A 22,729-nucleotide genomic window follows, 5' to 3' on the forward strand; every position below is an offset into this window, starting at 1 on the left:
GAGCTTTAACCACTTATTCTAGCTGAATTTTATCAAAATCGTACTAAGCGTTATAGAAATATTGGTAATAATAGTTTTAGAAAGGGCCTTATTTGGGTGGGGCGAACTCCCCTCCTTATGAGGCACGGCGTCGAGACTTTTAAAGTACAAATCTGTACAAAATTTCGATTCGAATGACACTTCGGTCGGTTCACGTGTCGATAATTTGAAACGATTGCTATACTTCCCCTTAACAAGTGTAAGAGCTGATCGCCGCTTTAATGTTACGTAGGGGAGCCCTAACCCTATCATCCTACCAAATTTTATCAAAATCGGGCCAAGATTTACAGAGTAATTAGTAATAATAATTTTGGAGGGGGCCTTGCATAAAGGGGGCTAACTTCTCTCCCATTCCATGTATAGGATCGAGACCCCCAAAAGGCACATCTACATAAAATTTCGAATCGAATGACGCCTCACTCATGAAAATCGGTTCACGCGTTTAGGCGCTATGTTGTTTACAAAAAAGGTAACAAGAACAAGAAGAACAAGTACAAGAACAAGAACAAGAACATTTTTTGAAAAAGCCGTTTTTGCTCATTTTCGGCAACTTTTTTCTCGAAACCTATTAAATCTGGGTCGTTACAAAACAAATACAGTTATAAAGGAGGGTTTGCCCTATAATTTAAAGAAAATTTGGGAATTTTATCTTTTATAGAAAAAGAGAAAAAAATTGTCAAAGTTGGGTGTTTTTCAACGTTACGCTTTTTCGTGCAGTTTTTGACGATCAACCCTTATACAACTGTCCTACCGGACAGTTTTAAAAAACATTTAGAAGTTTATCGTAATAATCTTGCCTCAATTTTATTTCTGAATCTTAATTCATGTTTTTTGCTGCAATCCACTGATTGATTGGTTTTTTTTAGATACCAGCCACGAGTGTTATCTAGGACCCACTGGTTTTTTTACTTTAAAAGACAGTCTTTTTGTAAAGAGTTTCTATTTGTTTGCAATATTACAATCTTTAGCTTATCGATTGATTTGTTCAACAAATCAAATGCTAGACAAGAAAATTGGGTTGATTTTTCACACTCATATGTTTTAGCATAGTGCGTTAACATTCTGTAAAATAGAACCTTCAGCACGGTTTCAATTTTTGTCAAAATCTAGTTTAGAAATATGAGAAATCGTTTAAAGTGGTCGCCATGAACCCAGCACATGTAGTCTCAAACTAGTAAACACACTTCGATTTAAAACATTTGCTTTTTAATTTCTCTTCTTTTTTTTTTTATGGACACCCATAACACTTAACACCAGATGCCTTTTGTAGAGTTCATTTACCCTTTGTTTATATTTTGAAACAACCGAAAAAAATAGAGAATCTCAACCGCATTTTTAATAATATCACATATGGTTTTTTAAATATTATTATTATTTTTTTTATTCTGTAATTTATTTCTTTTCTCTTCCGCATTCTGATACCAAGAACTTAGTTTTTTTAAATAATCACTTACTGTTCCAACTGTTCCAAGTTGGGCGGATATGAAACCACTTGCCGTCAATGATGCTACGAAATATTGTGATCAATTCTAGCAGTTCCTCTCGTTGCATCTTTACTTTATGCCAAAAGTTTGTCTTTGCATAATTCTTTTGGGCCAGATGTATTAAAAATTTGTACTTAGTGTTGACAGGGGATGCCTTCTACCGTATTTCATGCAATGTCTCTAGCAAGTTCAATAGCTAGCCTGCAATAGGTGAGAAAATGCAATAGGACCAGAAACGACTCCTCTTTCATCTGCGGCTTCCAGAATCTTTGAGCTTACAAGTTCATTCCATTGCACTTTGCTGGGAGAAGGCACATCACTTGTTGACCCCCAATCCTTGATCCGGGATTAGGCTGACCGCTCTCCTGGCTCTCTTCAGGCTTTATGCCTACTTATAAGACACACGATAGGACGGTTAACATCTCCACATGTGCTCCGCTGAAGGTTGATTGTAGGCTAAGACAACAGCAGAAAATAACCTGTAATTTAACGTTAAGAGACCTGTGGCAGTAGTTGAACGCAGGAGGCAATCCTTAAAAAAAAAGACTGGTGTAAAAAACCTAGGACTTTACAGAAAGATGTTTTTTCCTCCTAGAACTGCAAGAGGCGATGAGCATTTTTTTAATTCACAGGAGCAAATAGAAGGAACAAAATGGCTTTCCTGTTTGCTGAATGAAGTATTACGCAAGTACACATCACAGATAATGTCTCTAAAATTATTAAAAGTCCCCTATACTTCATTAAGTCTTCCAACAGAAAGATGCAATAAGCCTCTTTCCTCAGCGTTCAGAGGAACAGAACCAGCTCTTTGTTCCAATAAATAAACAATTCAAGACAGAATAAAGACCTTAGCAATATAGACCAAATCTTTAAATGAATAAGACAAAATTTAAATAATAAAGGGTTCAAAACATTTCATCATTTATAAACAATTCTTTTCAAAGAATTGAAAGAATAATCTTTAAACATAAACAGAAACACAATAACTGATTAACAATATTTGTGAGCAAATTTAAAATTTATAACAAGCAAGAAGTTTAAAATAATGAAATTTAACATTTAAATTGCGTTATATACAATTTAAAATTTTCTTCCCTCTTAATAATGATATCTTTTAACAGAAATGATGTCTCCTGAACAGTGATTATTTCCATCGAAATAAAATTCTGTAATCCTATTAGTGAACCGCATTAGTCATCTCGTCACAAAAAGGGTATTTTAATGTAGAGGTATTCTTTGAATGTCGTACCTAAATTTATAAACTTCAAATTTAATTGTTTACTAACAAAACAAAGTATAGTTGTTTAAGTTTAATAACAAAGTATAGTTGTTTAAGTTTAATAACAAAGTATAGTTGTTTAAGTTTAATAACAAAGTATAGTTGCTTAAGTTTAATAACAAAGTATAGTTTTTTAAGTTTAATAACAAAGTATAGTTGTTTAAGTTTAATAACAAAGTATAGTTGTTTAAGTTTAATAACAAAGTATAGTTGTTTAAGTTTAATAACAAAGTATAGTTGTTTAAGTTTAATTACAAAGTATAGTTGTTTAAGTTTAATAACAAAGTATAGTTGTTTAAGTTTAATAACAAAGTATAGTTGTTTAAGTTTAATAACAAAGTATAGTTGTTTAAGTTTAATAACAAAGTATAGTTGCTTAAGTTTAATAACAAAGTATAGTTGTTTAAGTTTAATAACAAAGTATAGTTGTTTAAGTTTAATAACAAAGTATAGTTGTTTAAGTTTAATAACAAAGTATAGTTGTTTAAGTTTAATAACAAAGTATAGTTGTTTAAGTTTAATAACAAAGTATAGTTGTTTAAGTTTAATAACAAAGTATAGTTGTTTAAGTTTAATAACAAAGTATAGTTGTTTAAGTTTAATAACAAAGTATAGTTGTTTAAGTTTAATAACAAAGTATAGTTGTTTAAGTTTAATAACAAAGTATAGTTGTTTAAGTTTAATAACAAAGTATAGTTGTTTAAGTTTAATAACAAAGTATAGTTGTTTAAGTTTAATAACAAAGTATAGTTGCTTAAGTTTAATAACAAATTATAGTTGCTTAAGTTTAATAACAAAGTATAGTTGATTAAGTGTAATAACAAAGTATAGATAGATAGATAAAAAAAATTATTTTACATACAAAATACATACATATTCATATATTCGGTGGAGTGCCAGTTAAGAACTATAACCTCCAGACATAGTTTCAGTACAAACAACTTTATTAAATTACATTTTATACTAAGGAGAAAACAATGAAAAACCCCTAGCTTATAAGAGAGATTTCAATTCAGGGAGTCCTTAACTCTCCTGTGCCTGTGTACCGTGTCCACATTATAGTCACCTATTCGTCTGCAGAGGTGGTTGTGACTTGATTCACACTTGCTGAAGAAACCAGTAGCGAGGTACTTGAGGTAGTGTTCTACATAGTCCATGTTGGTGTTGGCGTGTAAGTCTATAATACGCGTGTAGCGGAGGGAAGTAGTGACAAGCCTGAGGAATTTATTTTGAATGATCTGCAGCGAGGCGATATTGGATCGACATGTCAGACTCCAGTAGGGACAAGCATAAAGTAACATGGGCCTAACCACTACCTTGTACAGCAGGAGTTCATTCTCTGGAGACAGTTTTAGAGTCCCTGCAGAACAGCGGGAATAGCACTCCAATGGCTGCCTTACCTTTATTGACTCTGCCCTTTATGTGGGGAGTAAAGGTCAGCCCACGATCCAGTATTATTCCAAGATACTTGATAGTGGCAGCCCACGGCACAATCCGTCCCCCGAAGTGGGACATGTCGATACAAGTGTGAAAGATAGCTTCCGTTTTTAAGGGGTTAATTTTTAATTTCCACTTGGTGAAAAATCGATCCATACATGGACATGGCCCTAGTAAGCCTGTTGACTATCGTGTCCAATCTCCATAATAACAAAGTATATTTGTAATAATAAAGTATAGTTGTTTAGAGTGGGCCTGTAACAGAATAATCATATCTTTCTAAATTTTTAGAATATTGTTACGTATGAAAGAATCTGTTTGCAAGAAAATATATGGGTTATCTTTCAAGTCTTGACAGTCCCAGAAACAATTTAGGTTAGTTTTTACATCCAATGACATGCTACGACTCACCATTCCTTCTAATATTAGAAACGAACAACAACATTAACTAACAAACATTCTGTGAAATAATTAGTTTAGAGATTAGTGTGTAAGATTCCCCTGCGGAGATCTCGGGTTCGAATCCATTTGCCCGCTCCTTAGATTTGCTCCTCTTACGGAGGCCAGAAGTGCGCTGAAACAAGCTCCCGGTGCCAATGACCTCAGATATTGACGCACCTTTTTAAAAGAACAGAAAGCAAACAAACAAAATAAACAACCACTCAAAAATTTAAGTAGATGAGAACATTTTAGTATTTTATAATTTTGATGTAAACTGTAGTGCAAATAAAAAAAAATATTTTTCTTAAAAAGTAATAATAAATAAATAGATAAAATATCCAAATGAAGTATTGCAAAGATAAGAAGATAAAATTTGAAGATTACTCTACCAGATAATGTTAGATATCCATCTGGATTAGGAGGAGTAGACATTGAGACAAGATAATGGGCCCAAGAGACAAATGTAAAGGTTGACATTTTCAACGCCACTACGGCACGAGTTAAACATGATTCATAATCTTTCTAAGAAGTACCGCGCTAAGGGTGAAGGTGGAAATGCTGTTGGTTTGATGTGATGAGATAAGATCGATAATCATTTAATTATTCAATTAAATCAACTAATTCATTAAAATATCGATATTGTAATAATATATTCTGACGTAGGCGATCATATTTAAATATCAGAATTAATATCTTAAATTGAGGTGCAATTCTATAGCAGAAAATTCATATTTTCGTTCATTATTGCAAGAGCTGATGACTTTAAATTTCTTGCCTAATGTAAATATTAAATTTTCTCAAAAAGTATTGTTTGATGATATTCAGTAATTGTGTTTCTGTTTATGTTTAAAAATTCTCTCAATTCTAGGAAAAGAATGGTTTATAAATGATGAAATGTTCTTAAACCTTCATTATTTAGAGAGGTAAGAGGTTCGGAAACTCGCACGACTTTGATACGAGTTACGTTTATATTATATACAAATAAAACAAGTATTTAATTCCGTAGTAAATATGGTGTTATTTTTGGTACTGTAGGTTGTGTCCGTCATATATATTGAGTCAATAAATATAATAATGGCCCATCTCAAACAAAAGTCTTGCTGAAGAAAAGAGTAATTCTGAGAGATAGCAATGGACTAGCCAGTGTTTACTTATTCGGGTAAAGGAAGGTTTCATTTTCTACTAGTTACAAAGAAAGGTTAAATGTGTAGCCTAAAACTTCTATTTTTTTTTATGGAAATAATACTTGGGTAAGTACCATTTCACAGAGAGATTAGTTATTTTATTAATTACACAAAATGTTTGAATTAAGTTTAAGTGTAATTTGTGATAACATACTGCTGAAAAAGCTAGCTGTGATGGCAATAAGATAAACAAGGTGTAGGTTAGGGCCATAGGTCGCATTGTTAAATAAACATTTTGTGGTGATAAATCTTTTGGCGGAGCATTGGAGACAGCTTTCAGTCGACTTAATTAAAAAAAAAAAACTATTTTTATTAAAAACGAAAATGTAAGCTTTTTAAGAAATGGTTGAAAATAGATCCACCCATTTTGTTTGCTTTTTTTTATTGTAAACTTATCACACTCTGATCATTATCTAATATTCACAAAAATTTAGCGATAGCAAAATTGATTATAACATTTAGAGCTGATAGGCTAAATTTATACTATATAAACCAAGGCAGGTTGAGAGCTTGTTTTACAAAACCCTGCAATGTGCCTTGTGTAAAATTAATACCATCACTACTTCTTGATGGTGTGCCCTATTCTGACAGAATATACACTGGGCCAAAAAAGTCTGTGAACACTAACCTAAATTTTATTACTTTTATTATTATCTTATTAGAAACTTCTTTTATTTTCAAATGAAATATACTATTCGATAGACAGAAACCAGAGTTTTTCATTTTATATTCAATCTTTTATTTTTGTTCAGCAGGAATATCACAATTAAATGTTTAACAAAACAACACCCCAAACGAATGCAAAAAAAGTCTGTGAACACTTTGCAGAAATAAATCATTGTTACACATTGTACGTGAATTATAAATTTTAAAAACTTGTAGGACCTCCTATGTTCCTAATCACTTCCAACAAACGAGCTTTCATCGATCCTAATAATTTTGTGGTCGTCAATGTTGGAATTTTATCCCACTCTTCTAAAATAGCGTTTTTTAGTTGTTCACGGTTTCTTATTCCTCGTTTATTTATTTCGCGGCTGATTTCATCCCACAAATGTTCTATTGGGTTAAGGTCTGGCATTTGTGGAGGGGTGTTTAGGCGCCAGAGTGTATTATTTAAAAGCCATTCCCGAGTTTTTGGTGCGGTATGTTTCGGGTCATTGTCTTGTTGGAAGACAAACGTTCCCTCCAACCCTAATTTTTTTGAATTTTCTTTTAAATTGCGTCTTAATATATCCACATACACATATTGGTCCATCATACCATTAATTAGATCTAACTTGCCCACTCCTTTAGCACTCATGCACCCCACACCAGAATGTTGCCTCCCCCATGCTTAAAAGTAGGCTTCATATTTTTCATTTTCATAGCTTCATTTCTTTTTTGCCACACTTTTTGTCGTCAATCAGACCCACATACATTGAATTTCGACTCATCTGAAAAGATTACGGTTTCCCAGAAACTAGAAGGCTTAGAAACATATTCTTTCGCGAAATCCAATCGGCGGTTACTATTTATTTTATTGATTAAAGGTTTTTTCCTCGGGACTCGACCGCAATAATCGTATTCATGTAATTTATTTCTAATTGTATGTGGTGTTACGCTTACACATAACCACTTGATAATTCTTGACTGATTTTTTGAGCGCTTGTCCTGGGTTCTTCTCGAACAGACTTCAGAATTTGCCGTTTATGAAAGGAATTAAGTTTTGGTGGCCGTCCACTGCGTGGCCTACTAATCACATTTCCGTACTTTTTAATTATATTATGCACCGTTGAAGGGTTTTTTTGAACTATCTTCCCTATTTCTCGAATACTTTTTCTTTCATTTCGCAACCTCACAATAAGTTCTCGAATTGGTCTGGGAACTTCCATATTAGTGGTTAAATATGTACTAATTAGATTATTTATTCACAAAACTGACTGTAGTGGTTTCTACAATACAATAGAGAACTTTGAAACTTTATTCAATCGTTTTTCTGTTTGTTATCTTAATGTTTTTACGTATTTATACAGCTGTTCACAGACTTTTTTTGCATTCGTTTGGGGTGTTGTTTTGTTAAACATTTAATTGTGATATTCCTGCTGAACAAAAATAAAAGATTGAATATAAAATGAAAAACTCTGGTTTCTCTCTATCGAATAGTATATTTCATTTGAAAATAAAAGAAGTTTCTAATAAGATAATAATAAAAGTAATAAAATTTAGGTTAGTGTTCACAGACTTTTTTGGCCCAGTGTATATAAATTGCATTCTTTTGGTCACCCTTCGCATAAATTCAACAATGTAAATGTCTAATAAATGATTATGTCTAATAAAATTTTAATAACTTTCTTCGAAATTTATCTGTATTTAGGAACACAATTGTTAAAACTTACAATTTGCACCTTCTCAAATCAACCAACTTTAAGTGAAATATTTAATCCTCAACAGTATCATTTAAACGCAAACATAGTGCTATGATTCTCCAAATCATAAGTGTGACTTACAACAGAACTGTACATCATCTGACATGATGTTAGCTGTAGAAACTCATCTGAAAAAGTAAATATAATGGGCATCCATCTGTATTCGAACCCCAAGACTTCCGCACAATATCTGCTATATTAAATCTCTTTCCTACGAAAGTAATGTTATTTATAAAATTCTAAAACTACAGCTTACATAACACGAAGACAAAAACAATACTTTTACTGACCTTATAACTTTCGCATCTTCTTTAAGAAATTCTGCCTGTTTTTATTAAAATTATGAGTCATGGAAAGTTGTCGAATTAATGATTCCGTTTACTCCTTAAAATAATTTATACAAATAATTTTGCAAACTCTGAACGTATTATGAGATTATCAACCTGATATGCAAAAAAAATAAAACAAAACATCTAGGTGAGGTGAGGCCATTCATATATGACTTCATCCAACATTCTGATACAATAATTCTGACTAATATTACCATCCTTAATATGGAGGAGATTTAATGTTTCTAAAAACTACCATTGTTGAATCATAACCATCGAAAATATATAATGGCGATTGTTTGGTAAATTTTTAAACTAATGGTGAAAACTGTTTAAACCAAAACAGGTTGCCTGAACTGTTGGTCATGATGCTGAAATTTGAGCATGATTGTATTTGAGAAATTTATATCCAAATTAATCAATCTTTATTTATTGTATTCAGTTAACAGCTGATTATAAGAGTAATAAAACATGTACGATATATTTAGGTTGCAAAGAAAAAAAAAACAATTGAAAATAATAGTAATCGATTGTAATCCACTAAAACTATTCTTGAACAGTTAATAATGATTTAATCGATACTTCGATATAATCGATATAATTTACTTGAAAAGGTAAAGCACTGGTTGTAATTTTGTGATTACATCAAGCATTGTCAGCCATTAACTGTTACATATTCACAATAATGTTGCATTAAAGAAAACTATTTATTCATCACACCCATCATAACCTCATACAACCATACTGTTGTTTACATGATGTCCACTTGAAGTAAGTACGTCTCTGAAAGCATTGTGAAATTTATAAATATAATGTTTATTTTGTTCGGTTAAAATATTTTTTTAATTTTATTCATAGTTTTGATTGGTCAGTTAGGATATAGAATAGCATAGAAATTTATATTAAAATAAGTTTGAGATATTTTTTTAGTAACGAGGAAACAGTTTTACGCTGACAATTGCCTTTAACGAGTATGTATTATTAAAATAATCATCAAGTACTATTGGAGGTTAAAATGAAACTACTTTACTATTAACATTTTTCGTAAAAAATAAAAAGTAATGGTACTCGGGATTCGAACCAGTAATCTTCCGCACGAATTATAACTTACACAAATTCATTATTTATAGCCCTGCCCCATCTAGTTTAGTAAAAATAATTAAAAACAAAAAAAGAATAATATTATCTATATTCAAGTTTAACAAGATTTCCTTTTATTATCACTTATTTAAAAGGAAGCTCATGAACATACCTTATCAACGGAAGTCAGCTCATTCTATTACTCATTTAAATTTCCTGTTTACAACGAATGCTTACCAAATAACTTCTAATTATGTACCAAAAAAACCTTTCTCAAAACGCGCGAAAAATAGTTTAATTTACTAATAATATTTTTAAAGAACATTATTTCTTTTTGATTCTTTTCACACATTGCTCGCTTCAAGATCGTACAGGAGGAGGCTACGTAGTCCAAACACTCGACTTGCTAAATGTGAAAGGAGAGCCACTCTTGCCAGTCATTTCCTCTCTAATTAAAGTTCACTTCCGCCGACAAATTATTACTATCGGTTCAATTAAAACCATTTTTTTGTGTGTGTGTGTATATCTCATTGAATGGACACCTCATTCATGAAAATTGGTTTAAGCGTTTGGGCGCCATGTTGTTTTCAAAAAAAGAAGTAATAATTTTTGAAATTACCATTTTTGCTAACTTTTGACATAAGTTTTTCTCGAAAAACCATATAATCTGCGTTGTTGTTCAAAAATTTATAATTATAATCAAGGAAACATGCCCTTCTATTTTATAGAGAATTTTATCTTTTATAGAAAAAGATAAAAAAAATTTCAAAGTTGGGTGTTTTTCAAAGTTATACTTTTTCGTGCAGTTTTTGATGATCAACCCTTATACCAGTCGGTTTGAAAGTACGCGACAACTTGTACCATTTTCTTTGCTTACAATTCTAAAAGATGAAAATTACGCTCATTCCCTTAAGCTTGCAGATTTTTATTTCTTACAAAAATATCTACGAGGTCTGTAAATTAAGTAATGAGACCGATTTTTTTTTAATTTTTTTTATTCTAAAAGAATTACAATTCTATATTGTCACCTTCAACATGACTTCCTTCTGAAGCCACACAGCGCTGGAGACGTTTCTTCCACTCCTCATAGCAGTGCTCGAACTCCGATACTGGAATAGCCTTCAGCTGGACGGTTACAGCCGTTTGAATGTTTTCAACTGTCCCAAAATGAGTTCCCTTGAGGTGATTTTCTCAACTTCGGGAAGAGAAAAAAGTGACAAGGACTCAAGTCCGGGCGAATAAGGAGGCTGAGGAGCCACAGGAATGTTTTTACTGGTCAAAAACTCTGGTTTATTGAAATTGCTGTGTGACAAGGAGCATTATCGTGATGCAACACCCATTTGTTCTTGATGTTTTTGGTCTCACACGAATGACCCTTTTTCGAAGTTTTTCAAGAACCTCTCGGTAAAAGTGTTGATTGACCGTTTGACCTTGAGGTAGAAACTCTTTGTGGACGATTCAGTGGATATCGAAAAAACAAATCAGCATGCATTTTTGTTCTTCGACTTCGCCATCCTTGCTTTTGTGGGCCTTGGAGAGGTTGAAGTGTGCCACTCCATGCTCTGGCGTTTGGTTTCTGGGTCGTACTCAAACACCCCTAGACTCGTCACCAGAAATGTCACGTTCCAGAAAATGGGGGAACTCATTTTGGGACAGTCGAAAACATTCAAACGGCTGTAACCGACCAGCTGAAGGCTATTCCAGTATCGGAGTTCGAGCACTGCTATGAGGAATGGAAGTAACGTCTCCAGCGCTGTGTGGCTTCAGAAGGAAGTTATTTTGAAGGTGACAATATAGAATTGTAATTCTTTTTGAATAAATTTTTTTTATAAAATCAGTCTCATTACTTAATTTACAGACCTCGTATGTAAAGAAAACAAAAAAAAAAATGAAATTCAAGTAATTTTTAACCAATTTCATAATTTTACTGCTCTAAATCACTAAAAATATTTGTTTACAAAAAACAAAAATTAAACGTAGTCTCTAGTTTAATTTAAAAAAAAGATCATCTCGAATGACGTCATAATTAACACAATATAAAGAATAACACCTGGTTAATTAAAATAGAAAAAAGTAAACAATGAACAATATCTTAATTTGGTATTGGATACAAATTAATATTAGTAAATATCATCATAAAGTTATGAGAACAATTTTTGGTGAATTGTTTGTTATTTTAAAAATCAGAAATTAAACGTGTTTATAAGACGTAACTAAATATAGGTAATGCAAAAAATACTTTCGCTTTAATAAACGCTAATTTTGACAAGACAATAATATATTGGCCAAAATTCTAAAACAACGGAATGTATTGGAACAGATCAATCAGCGGCTAGGAAAGAATTTTATTCTCCACCCTCTCTTCAGTTACACTCAATTTATTTACAGTCAAAGGAAAAATCAATATTTACTGATGAAACTGTATTGGAATGCTTTATTCTATCATTTCCTGGAAGTAAAAAAAAAAATTAGTGACGTCATGTACTCAAATTAAGTCAGTTTCCTATCATTTCAGTTTAATTAAATGATAAATTTATATGTAAGCTCAAATTTGCAATCTATATTTCACTAAATTTTACATATAAAACTGAATTTAACTGAGTTGTTTAATTGTGTAAAGTTTGTGGAAAATAATGGAGCCGGTATTTAGGCTGTCAATCCTAGGGCAAGTACACTATAGTTTTTATAAGGGGAGGTAAGTAAAGTAAAGGAATTGGCTAATTTTTTAGGCGTAGCTGTAATTCCCAAGTACCAAGGTGTTTGGGACGCAAGTGGAAGCACATAGTTTACTTTAAACATTTTTTAATAACAAATAAAAAGTTGCTATACGCAGGATTCGAACCGGTGATCTCCTACTCACGAAGCCAATATCTTATCCACTAGACCAACACTCTCTATACGGAGGTGGTGTCAATTACTTAAGGTGTTAATGAGATTATAGAACCAAAATTGGAGGATTGTAAATTATTCTAACTGTAAGACGATAATGAAGGCCATCCAAGCTTACCAACTCTCTTCTAGAATAGTGTGGAAATGTCGCTGTCTCTCTCCATGACGTGGGTAGCACAATTTATTAAATTGATATTTTAAAAAAAAATTAGTAAAAATTATTTGGTTTTATTACCTTCCTACGTAACATTTGTAATTTGAATTAATTTGTCTAGACGCTACGTAGTAGTGGTTTATTCCTGGAAGAAAACATATACTCGTAAACATAATGTTGTAATTGCGTGCGAACATGTTATTAGAAGAAAGTTTTCTATTTGTAAGTTTAAGAATCAACAAAACGCCAACTTTGAAATTCATTCAAAAACAAACTTCTTATTTTAAACATATATTTGACTTAAAAAATTAGTTTTGTCTTTTACAAATAAACGATATTCTCAGCAATCGCTAGATAGTAGGGCCTATTATTACAATAAATTTAGTGAAGTAAGATCGAATTTCATTCACTTGTGATTGAAATTTGAAAAATCAATATAAAAATGTATTCGGTAGAAAATTAAATTGAAATATAACATAGTAATTTGTTTTTGTTTACAAATTTAATGCTCAAGTTAATCTTTAATATTCTAAATTCAGTAACCTTCTAACCTTCAGAGGAAAATCTTTTTGTCCAATTTAGAATTTATCTTCTGAATATTATCAGTAGAAAAAATTTAATACTGAATGCTTGTGTAGCTTAAGTATTTTAATTCCTTCGCTACACTCATGTAGTCTTAACCTGCTCATGGTAACAGTCATCTCAACTTCCCACACTTGGAAGTTAGACGTGCCTATTAGATCTCAAAACTTGCATTTACTGTGAAAAGTGAAAAAGCAAACATTTAATATTGTTAGTTTTCTGAATCTTTGGATTTCTCAATTATTTTGAATTTCTTTTAAGGTATCCATGTTAGAAAGAGTTATTAGCTTTTTCTTTACTTTTTTCGCAAGCAAGAGATCTTCTCAGTCGTGTGTTTCCGGAATCTTTCGGATAACACCAATGCTAACTATAGGAAGTATGGAATATAAAGATTTTAAAGAACGCTGATTTGATTTTTTTTTATTTTTTAACGTAATACATTAAGATCAATATCAACGAGATTTTGCAAATGCCAACACAACCTCCGAACAACATATAAAGTGACGCACACTTTATATTAATTCTTCGACTCTAAAACACCTAGATGAATCATTCAAACAATTTCCAAGTAAAACCTAGAGGAGCGGTACATTAAAATATATTTCTGAATCGCCCAACTGCTATTTATGTGGAGACGAGAACAGATTGTAATCTTGATGAATAATGAATTCATACTTTTGTATTGTGTCCAAAATGCTAAAAAAAAATAAATAAGAATTATGGGACAAAATCAAATGTAAAATAACTAATCTAATTCTAATTACAATTCCTAAGAATTTATCGATATGAATGAGCAATGTAAGCAAATCTATTCTTCCTCGTTCGATAATACGCTTGGCTGTTATTCAATAATGTTCAATTATTACCAAATTTTTATATTAATTAATTTGATTGCTTATCATAAAACATCAGCTCACCTAACACTTGTAAAAAGTAACATTAGAAGATGGTTTTCTCATTAGAATGTTGAATTTCTCTGAGACCCCTCTTTATAAATAATTTAAAAAAATATATTTAAATTCAAAGACGTTGCACTCTTTAAACCAGAATAATAAGTTCTATTGTTTTCACTAAAAATGGTAAAATATTTGCAGTAGATGACCATTTTTAGAATGTACGAGGGTCGTTTGAAAAGTCCGTGCAAAGTCAGAGAGATAGCACTACTGGCGCGTATCGAGGTTATGTTTAGTTAGTAGCATCTCTTGGAAGAACACACACCAAGTTTCAGCCAGATCGGTCTATTTCTTTGTGTTTGGCATTCGTTTGAATCGAGGAAGTCGAGTGATTTTCAAAAAATGGACGAAAAAGAATTTCGTGTGTTGATTAAACACTACTTTATGAAAGGCAAAACGCCTCAGGAGACTAAAGAGAAGCTTGGTAAACATTATGGTGACTCTGCACCTTCGATTAGAACAGTTTATAAGTGGTTTCAAAATTTTCGGAGTGGCTATATGGGCACAAGTGACGCTGAACGTTCTGGACGCCCTGTTGAGGTTACTACTCCAGAAATCATTGATAAAATCCATGATATGGTGATGGATGACAGAAGAGTGAAGGTGCGTGAGATTGCTAGTGCTGTGGGCATCTCGAATGAACGGGTACATAATATTTTGCATCAACATTTGGACATGACAAAGCTATCCGCAAGATGGGTGCCGCGATTGCTCACGCTTGACGAAAAACGAAATCGTGTGAAGTGTTGCAAGGACGGTTTGCAGCTGTTCCAGAAGAATCCGCAGGACTTTAAGCGTCGTTTCGTCACTGTGGATGAAACATGGATACATCACTACACTCCTGAGACTAAAGAACAATCTAAACAATGGGTTACCAAGGGGGAATCTGCGCCAAAAAAGGCGAAGACCGTTCCTTTGGCCGGAAAGATTATGGCGACTGTCTTTTGGGATTCGCAAGGAATAATCCTCATCGACTATCTGGAAAAAGGTAAAACTATTACAGGTGCATATTATTCATCGTTATTGGACCGTTTGAAAACCGAGCTGCAAGAAAAACGCCCACGATTGGCCCACAAAAAAGTCCTTTTCCATCACGACAACGCACCAGCTCACACCTCAGCAGTTGTGGTCGCAAAATTAATGGAAATAGGGTTCCAACTCGTTTCACATCCCCCCTATTCTCCAGACTTGGCTCCCTCGGACTACTATTTCTTCCCCAATATGAAGAAATGGCTGGCGGGAAAAAGATTTTATTCAAACGAGGAGGTGATTGCAGGAACGAATGGCTATTTTTCAGACTTGGACAAATCCTATTATTCGGAAGGGATCAACAAACTAGAGCAGCGTTGGACGAAGTGTATAAGCCTAAAAGGAGACTATGTTGAAAAATAAAAAAGGTTTACCCCAAAAAATTAAGTAGTTTTTATTTTTGCACGCACTTTTCAAACGACCCTCGTAAATCTAACGTTAAAATTTTAAATAAAACAAAAGCGGTAAAGGAACTTTTTTTTAATTTCCGAATTTATTGAACTCATACCCATTACACAATCCGTAAAATAATAATAACAATAAGGAAAGGGATTAGCTATGCGGTTAGCTTATTGGATTCCCACGCGGAGGTCCTGGGTTCGAATCCAGCTGCTGGCCCCTTAGATTTTCTCTTCCTAGGTGCTTCTTACAGCTCACTGACCGGTGATGGACAGTGTTGTCTGTAACGGAGAACACTGTTCGGAGGCCGGCAGTGCACTGAAAAAAAGCTGCGGGCGCCAATAACTTTAGATGTTGAAGCGCCCTAAATCATATTTTTTTAAAATTAATAATAGTAAAAATAATGTTTTATTTAAGAAAAACAGTACGCATCACAAAAAAACAAAAAACTGAAATATTTCTTGCTATGGAATTCGTAAAATAATGCATTGCAGTGAAGCGATTGTTATTAAAGATAAGTCAACTGCTGCATTCTGTACAACTGCCAGGAAACGAATTCTTCTCCAATAAATAAATTAAATAAAAATTATAGCTTCATGTGCGTGAAATGTAAATACAAAGTTTAGGGAACAACACAACAAAGAGAACAAAATTCAGTCAGTAAAGAGGTAATTCCCACTGATGGATTTTGTGCAAATGTGGAATTTATTCATTATAATTAACTCCTATTAGGATTTTATGGAATTTTAAACGGTAACTTTGGTACTGCAGGAAAATTCCTTTTAAAAGCCATTTTTCCGGATTTTAAGAGTTTAAAAAATGGTTTACAACTCTGCCAACACGAAGCTGTAAAACTGGTTCGTTAAATAATTATTTAATAGGTTTTAATGCTGTTCAAATGAAGCCTATAATACTAGCCTCTTTAGGGGACGATTTAATGGATTTCGATGCTCTGGCCATGGAAACCATGATATTGTCCTGTAGGTCCTCCAAAGAACAGCATGAATCATCAGTTACTCAAGAGATCTGCGCTCATCGCCATGGCCCTCCAATTAAGAAGTAATGGTGATATGGAATAAATCATATACTTAAGAAAACTACAGTTAAGAATAACAACGTTAAATAATAGCTTGTTTCATCACCTTATGTCATTGAGGACAAAGTACAATTCTTCAGAAGATCATTTTAATAATCAATTAATGCTGTATACAGAGAGGAAGCCATGATAGTAAAGTAATCGCCAGTTTTTTTTTTTTTTTCTAACAAATAAAAAGTAGTGATACACGGGATTCGAACTGGTGATCTCCCGCTCACAAAGCCAATCTCTTGACCACTAAGACCAACACACGCCCCGAGGAAGCCATGCTAGTGAACTCAAGGTGACTCTTTACCCTTTAGTTTCCCCTTGATACTCTAAAGAATAATATTCCTGGTAATCTTGAAAAATTTTGAAACTGAAACAGAGTAATCCAATTTTAAAGAAAATGTTTTTGAATTAAAATAATAGAATAAATTGATTTTAGGCATTTTGGTTTTAATATGATACAGTTTTACTGTAATAAGTGTTCTTATTGTATGAACAGAACTGGCTAGCTCCTTAAGTTATTCAAATGTGACTTAACTGCTGGTAAAAGTGTTTGCCTTAACACTAGGCAATGAGATATTAAAGGCAAATAAGCCTTACACACAGCTCCATTAAGAGCAGGCTCTCTTCTTGTTATCAAATTTAAAAAAAAGCAACTTACAGTTGTAATGGGAGTAATTATATATTTACGTGAAAGAATTATGTTAGATAAATATTCATAAAAAGTTTGTAAAGTATTTCAAAAATGGTAAAAAAAATTGTATTAAGATTCCAAAGAAGGAGTACAAAATTCTTTTTATTAATGCGATAAATTTTCTGTTTTAAAGAAAGTAAATTTAATACAAAGATTTGATAAATTTTGTGTGAATGGGCACTTGCTTATCATAATCTCTCTACATTTAATTATTATCTACAAATCGATGCAGGGGAAAATTAGTTTTTATTATGTCCACGTCTGCGATAAACTACTGTAATGAATCTTTTGGATGAATAATACGTAAAGAAATTTGTTCAAGAGAATTAAATTTTTTTTTTTTTAATATTCATTGGATATTTAAACATATGCATCTAGTAAATAATATATAACGTGCATTAAGGTTGGTAGAGGAATGAAACTTCTGCCCACTGACATCTCTCCAAGATATTTCAGGTCTTATTTTTCTCAACTGGGAATTAAGGTGTACGAAAAGTTAAGATAAATTACTTTAGTTCTACAGGTCTTCATCTAGAAGAGGCGTCACCTCCCAGAAGATCTCTTCTTTCCTTAATAAAACGTCCTGAGTTATTAGAACCAGGAACCATCTTGTCCCAGTTCATCTGCTATCAGTAAGATAAGATTCTAATAGGTCGACCCTTAAGGCCTACGCCACTGCGACCCCTTTGGATCTATTGTGGCTCCCCTACTCTAGAGCTCGCCCTCCAGACCCGTCCGTTTAATCAGACTCTTAATTCTGGAGAGCGACTCTTGGGTACAGCTCAAAGGTCTTTGTTTCTCCTCCTCGAGAAATAACATCCTTAGCCACACGAGTCCCTCACACTAACACAATTACGTGCAGTGCCGTTTCCCCCCTCTTCCTGACAGAACCTACAGAGGCTATCATCTGCCAGGCCCATGCGATGCGTGTTTCCTGAGCCTGCAGTGGCCAGTTAATAAGCCTACAATTAACCTTATAGCCCCACAGCCTTGACAGATTAATTCTGCAGTCAGCCTTGGCGAATAGCCCGTAATGAACACCTTCGCCTGTCTCTGCCCTGTGGTAGCAAGCCACCACTCCTGAGACCTAGTCAGCACCCATAGTTTAATGGCCGCAGTCTTAAGACACTTGGAGACCCCAAAATAGGGCTCCGGGCCAACGAAGTGTCCCGCAGAGCCTTCCCTGGCCTTCGTTTCCCTTATGTCCTGAATGACCAGGCACCCATCAGTAAGTTAACCCATTTGGTTATTCTGCTAGAGGAGCTTCCAGCATCTGTAGAGACCTTAGTCTTTCAGTATAGATGAATAACAGTAAAATTGTAAAGAAAATGCCAATTTTTGCTGGTACGCTTCACGTCCAATTACCAAATCGGAGCTGACTAGCAAACGTACTATTAATTCTCATATTAACTATTAAATAAGATCGAAAGTCTAGATTGTGAATCAAATCCCAGTTTATCCAATAAATGTACAACTCGATTAACTCCATAAAACAAAAGAAAAATGGAGAAACGCGCAGTAATAATGTTCATTGTTTTATTTTTTTTAAAATTCCGTCCATAATTTAAATTCAAATGAATTTACCGTTATCATTCAGCGCCTGCCACAGAATTTGAGTCGAATTATTGCCACGATTTATATTAGGGTAAGGAGTTGATCAAAATGTCATCTGAAATAAATTATTTAATGTCCAAAAAGTTTTTGTCATTAAATGGCGTTAAATCTCTTAAATTATATGGGAAATTTATTATAAATATAAAAATCTATTATTGAAGCAAAATGCTTTCACACTTAAATTTAAGATATTTGAAAAAGTATAGTTTAATCGATTTGTGCAATGAAAGTCTCTTATAAAAGTAACTGTTTTTCAATTTTAAGTGACAATAATTTTCTAACAAGATTTTAAGTGATGTGATTTAGGTGATTTATTTGAAAAAGTGTAGTTTGATCGATTTGTGCAATGAAAGTCTCTTATAAAAGTAACTGTTTTTCAATTTTAAGAGACAATAATTTTCTAACAAGATTTTAAGTGATGCGATTTAGGTGATTTATTTGAAAAAGTGTAGTTTGATCGATTTGTGCAATGAAAGTCTCTTATAAAAGTAACTGTTTTTCAATTTTAAGTGACAATAATTTTCTAACAAGATTTTAAGTGATGTGATTTAGGTGATTTATTTGAAAAAGTGTAGTTTGATCGATTTGTGCAATGAAAGTCTCTTATAAAAGTAACTGTTTTTCAATTTTAAGTGACAATAATTTTCTAACAAGATTTTAAGTGATGCGATTTAGGTGATTTATTTGAAAAAGTGTAGTTTGATCGATTTGTGCAATGAAAGTCTCTTATAAAAGTAACTGTTTTTCAATTTTAAGAGACAATAATTTTCTAACAAGATTTTAAGTGATGCGATTTAGGTGATTTATTTGAAAAAGTGTAGTTTGATCGATTTGTGCAATGAAAGTCTCTTATAAAAGTAACTGTTTTTCAATTTTAAGTGACAATAATTTTCTAACAAGATTTTAAGTGATGTGATTTAGGTGATTTATTTGAAAAAGTGTAGTTTGATCGATTTGTGCAATGAAAGTCTCTTATAAAAGTAACTGTTTTTCAATTTTAAGTGACAATAATTTTCTAACAAGATTTTAAGTGATGTGATTTAGGTGATTTATTTGAAAAAGTGTAGTTTGATCGATTTGTGCAATGAAAGTCTCTTATAAAAGTAACTGTTTTTCAATTTTAAGAGACAATAATTTTCTAACAAGATTTTAAGTGATGTGATTTAGGTGATTTATTTGAAAAAGTGTAGTTTGATCGATTTGTGCAATGAAAGTCTCTTATAAAAGTAACTGTTTTTCAATTTTAAGTGACAATAATTTTCTAACAAGATTTTAAGTGATGTGATTTAGGTGATTTATTTGAAAAAGTGTAGTTTGATCGATTTGTGCAATGAAAGTCTCTTATAAAAGTAACTGTTTTTCAATTTTAAGTGACAATAATTTTCTAACAAGATTTTAAGTGATGTGATTTAGGTGATTTATTTGAAAAAGTGTAGTTTGATCGATTTGTGCAATGAAAGTCTCTTATAAAAGTAACTGTTTTTCAATTTTAAGAGACAATAATTTTCTAACAAGATTTTAAGTGATGCGATTTAGGTGATTTATTTGAAAAAGTGTAGTTTGATCGATTTGTGCAATGAAAGTCTCTTATAAAAGTAACTGTTTTTCAATTTTAAGAGACAATAATTTTCTAACAAGATTTTAAGTGATGCGATTTAGGTGATTTATTTGAAAAAGTGTAGTTTGATCGATTTGTGCAATGAAAGTCTCTTATAAAAGTAACTGTTTTTCAATTTTAAGAGACAATAATTTTCTAACAAGATTTTAAGTGATGCGATTTAGGTGATTTATTTGAAAAAGTGTAGTTTGATCGATTTGTGCAATGAAAGTCTCTTATAAAAGTAACTGTTTTTCAATTTTAAGTGACAATAATTTTCTAACAAGATTTTAAGTGATGTGATTTAGGTGATTTATTTGAAAAAGTGTAGTTTGATCGATTTGTGCAATGAAAGTCTCTTATAAAAGTAACTGTTTTTCAATTTTAAGAGACAATAATTTTCTAACAAGATTTTAAGTGATGCGATTTAGGTGATTTATTTGAAAAAGTGTAGTTTGATCGATTTGTGCAATGAAAGTCTCTTATAAAAGTAACTGTTTTTCAATTTTAAGAGACAATAATTTTCTAACAAGATTTTAAGTGATGCGATTTAGGTGATTTATTTGAAAAAGTGTAGTTTGATCGATTTGTGCAATGAAAGTCTCTTATAAAAGTAACTGTTTTTCAATTTTAAGTGACAATAATTTTCTAACAAGATTTTAAGTGATGTGATTTAGGTGATTTATTTGAAAAAGTGTAGTTTGATCGATTTGTGCAATGAAAGTCTCTTATAAAAGTAACTGTTTTTCAATTTTAAGAGACAATAATTTTCTAACAAGATTTTAAGTGATGCGATTTAGGTGATTTATTTGAAAAAGTGTAGTTTGATCGATTTGTGCAATGAAAGTCTCTTATAAAAGTAACTGTTTTTCAATTTTAAGTGACAATAATTTTCTAACAAGATTTTAAGTGATGTGATTTAGGTGATTTATTTGAAAAAGTGTAGTTTGATCGATTTGTGCAATGAAAGTCTCTTATAAAAGTAACTGTTTTTCAATTTTAAGAGACAATAATTTTCTAACAAGATTTTAAGTGATGCGATTTAGGTGATTTATTTGAAAAAGTGTAGTTTGATCGATTTGTGCAATGAAAGTCTCTTATAAAAGTAACTGTTTTTCAATTTTAAGTGACAATAATTTTCTAACAAGATTTTAAGTGATGTGATTTAGGTGATTTATTTGAAAAAGTGTAGTTTGATCGATTTGTGCAATGAAAGTCTCTTATAAAAGTAACTGTTTTTCAATTTTAAGAGACAATAATTTTCTAACAAGATTTTAAGTGATGCGATTTAGGTGATTTATTTGAAAAAGTGTAGTTTGATCGATTTGTGCAATGAAAGTCTCTTATAAAAGTAACTGTTTTTCAATTTTAAGAGACAATAATTTTCTAACAAGATTTTAAGTGATGCGATTTAGGTGATTTATTTGAAAAAGTGTAGTTTGATCGATTTGTGCAATGAAAGTCTCTTATAAAAGTAACTGTTTTTCAATTTTAAGAGACAATAATTTTCTAACAAGATTTTAAGTGATGTGATTTAGGTGATTTATTTGAAAAAGTGTAGTTTGATCGATTTGTGCAATGAAAGTCTCTTATAAAAGTAACTGTTTTTCAATTTTAAGAGACAATAATTTTCTAACAAGATTTTAAGTGATGCGATTTAGGTGATTTATTTGAAAAAGTGTAGTTTGATCGATTTGTGCAATGAAAGTCTCTTATAAAAGTAACTGTTTTTCAATTTTAAGAGACAATAATTTTCTAACAAGATTTTAAGTGATGTGATTTAGGTGATTTATTTGAAAAAGTGTAGTTTGATCGATTTGTGCAATGAAAGTCTCTTATAAAAGTAACTGTTTTTCAATTTTAAGAGACAATAATTTTCTAACAAGATTTTAAGTGATGCGATTTAGGTGATTTATTTGAAAAAGTGTAGTTTGATCGATTTGTGCAATGAAAGTCTCTTATAAAAGTAACTGTTTTTCAATTTTAAGAGACAATAATTTTCTAACAAGATTTTAAGTGATGTGATTTAGGTGATTTATTTGAAAAAGTGTAGTTT

General features: G+C 31.9%; 1 long non-coding RNA gene across 1 annotated transcript in view; it reads left to right on the top strand.

Moving 5' to 3' along the window:
• Window positions 1-5,071: 5,071 nt before the first annotated feature.
• LOC141461521 (uncharacterized) overlaps window positions 5,072-22,729 on the top strand; it is a 28,909-nt gene continuing 11,251 nt past the window's right edge. Inside the window, exons 1-3 of the long non-coding RNA XR_012462958.1 lie at window positions 5,072-5,460; window positions 5,549-5,603; window positions 5,716-5,930. This is a non-coding gene — a long non-coding RNA (uncharacterized lncRNA). The remainder of the gene's footprint in view (window positions 5,461-5,548; window positions 5,604-5,715; window positions 5,931-22,729) is intronic.

Source organism: Rhodnius prolixus, unplaced genomic scaffold (assembly GCF_049639745.1).
Source record: "Rhodnius prolixus isolate KJV_2025 unplaced genomic scaffold, Rpr scaffold_6, whole genome shotgun sequence".
NCBI classification, from domain to species: Eukaryota; Metazoa; Arthropoda; class Insecta; order Hemiptera; family Reduviidae; genus Rhodnius; species Rhodnius prolixus.